The sequence below is a fragment of the Nanorana parkeri genome, unplaced genomic scaffold, assembly GCF_000935625.1.
Source record: "Nanorana parkeri isolate BGI_ZX_2015 unplaced genomic scaffold, ASM93562v1 scaffold627, whole genome shotgun sequence".
Lineage (NCBI taxonomy): Eukaryota > Metazoa > Chordata > Amphibia > Anura > Dicroglossidae > Nanorana > Nanorana parkeri.
In genome coordinates this window covers 187272-189891 of record NW_017306895.1, presented here as the reverse complement: position 1 = coordinate 189891, position 2620 = coordinate 187272, and positions in this window count along the sequence as shown.

Genomic DNA, 2620 nt, shown 5'->3' with positions numbered 1-2620 from the left:
TCTCTCTCTCTCTCTCTCTCTCTCTCTATATATATATATATATATATATATATATATATAAATCCCTATTTTGCTGCCAAAACAACCCTGACCCAATGAGGCATGGACTCCCCAAGACCTCTAAAAAGGTATGCTGTGGTATCTGGCACCAAGCCATCAGTAGCAGATCTTTTAATTTTTATAAGCTTGAGGTGGGGGCTCCATGGATTATACTTGTTTTTTCAACATATCCCACAGATGCTCAATTGGAATGAGAGCTGGCGGACTTGGAAACCATTTCAACATCTTAGACTCATTGTTGTGTTCCTCAAATCATTCTTGAACAATTTTTGCAGGGTGCATTATCCTGCTGAAAGAGGCCACTGCCATCAGGGAATACCATGTCCATAAAGGGTTATACTTGGTCAGCAACAATGTTTATGTAGGTGGTACGTGTCAAAGTAACATCCATATGAATGGCAGGGCCTATGTAGAACATTGCCCAAAGCATCACACTGCCTCCACCAGCTTGCCTACTTCCAATATTCCATCCTGGCAGTACCTCTTCCCCTGGTTAGTGATGCACACGCACCTGGCCCTCCGCATGATATAAGAGATAATGTGATTCATCAGACCAAGCCGCCTTCCTATAGTGCTATTTTATCAAGTTAGAGCAACTTCCTGTTCATGGATACATTAGGCCATGACTTTGCTTTTCTCATCTAACCATACCTCCGTAAGTTTGAGCCATTATATTACAGAGAGTCTCCTACTTCATCTGACCCCATTTTTAATTTATCAGTGGTAAGCACTATTCAGCCTTTTGATAGCAGATGATGAAGCAATGCAAAATACCCAACCTCAGTGAAAGGAGATTAAATTTTATACATCAAAAGCAACATAAGTCTACAATCAAATTTTCTTCTTGACACCTGACAACACAGAACTATCTTCAAACATATGAAAGCAGCAGATGCAAAGGAGTAGCAGAAGCTTCATTTTCCTATTCACTTTATATATATATATATATATTGTACAGGATGCTGGGGCTGGGTCCTGGAAGGACTCTATATTTCCCCTCTGTTTGGGCTGTGGTCCCTTTAAGGGACGAGACGGGGTTAACTCACCTGCTGGAGGAAGTGTGTGTTTAAAAGACAGGAAGTGGTAGCTAACCGGTGAGGAGTAGTGTGGAGGGCGTTGGAGAGTGGGGAATCTGTATACTGCTGTGAGCTTGAATGTCAGTAATCTTGCTTGAAACTACCGCTGCATTTGCGGTGATCACTCAGTTCAATTCTTCTACAGAGCGGCCGAGGAGGAGAAGAATCAGTTCAGCTGTCTTCCTTTCACTCTGGCCACCTGCAGCTTCCTCCGCCCACCTCATCTGCCATAGGCTGGGAGGACGACTGCAGCTGCTATTGGGCGGCTCAAAGTTTTTGCAGCGCGGTACCTGAATGGAGGCTTTAGCTGTGAACATGGAGGATTCATCTCTTTATCCCCCCCTTACCAGCACCAGCACCACCACCACCAGGAAAAGGGCATCTAAATTGGGAGAGGAAGAGGAAAATGGCAGGAGAGGAAAAGGACACCTAAATCATTTCAGCTATGTGCACTGTAAGTCCCTGTTCTTTCTGACTTACACAGCTGACCTCTGTGTTACATTACTGACCTCTGTACTGCTGACCTCTGTGTATTACATTACTGACCTCTGTACTCCTGACCTCTGAACTCTGCATTACATTACTGACCTCTGTACTGCTGACCTCTGCACTGTGCGTTACATTAGTGACCTCTGTAGTGTGCGTTACGTTAGTGACCTCTGTAGTGTGCATTACAATAGTGACCTCTGTACTATGGGGTCTATTCACTATGTTGCCGAGGGCAGCCGAGTGAATGACCGATCAGAAGTGTGCTGTCAGAAGCAGGCTGTCGGCCGGCCAATGGCCGGCCGATCGGCCAGCTTCGGCTTTCTGCATGTCTTTATATATATATGTTTGAGGCCAACATGTTGAATGAAAATGAAATCTTCATGTCGCTGAGACTGTTCTTTTGTGTTGTACTGAAGAGTCACTGTCTGAGTTTGCCAGCTGGTCAGTGATTGTGGGCTGAGAGGGTCCAGAATGTGAAACATGTTATAAGGAAGAGCCTGGCTTTTCAGGTTCATCCAGGTTTTCCTAATTGTAGCTGGTATCTGGAGCTCTGGAGATTTCGTAGAGCTCTGTGTGAGATGAGATCTCCAGTCCTGGGGCCAGGTGTTGCCAATGACCAGCTTGGGCTGATCAGGTGGCTGAGAGCAGCCTCATTAGGAAGCCAGCCCAGTGCTCAGAGAGGAGTATTGGAGAGTTGGAGTTGTGTGTGTGTGTGCAGGAGGCACACGGACACGCGCAGACTCGGGGGAGGCTTGCAGAGGACAGGAAGGTCGGTGACCATAGGACCTATGGTACACACTGCTAAGAGAGCAGATTGAGGGATCACGAGGGTTGAGCAGCGTAAGTGTGTTGGAGCTGTGGAAAGCTACAGAGTGAAGCTAAAAGACCTTTATGTTGTGGCTAGAAACTGTCTTGTGTACAGGGGAGGTCTACCCTGTGGATGGAATTATATATTTGTGTTTGCCCTTTTAATAAACTGTGTTTTACTTGATTTA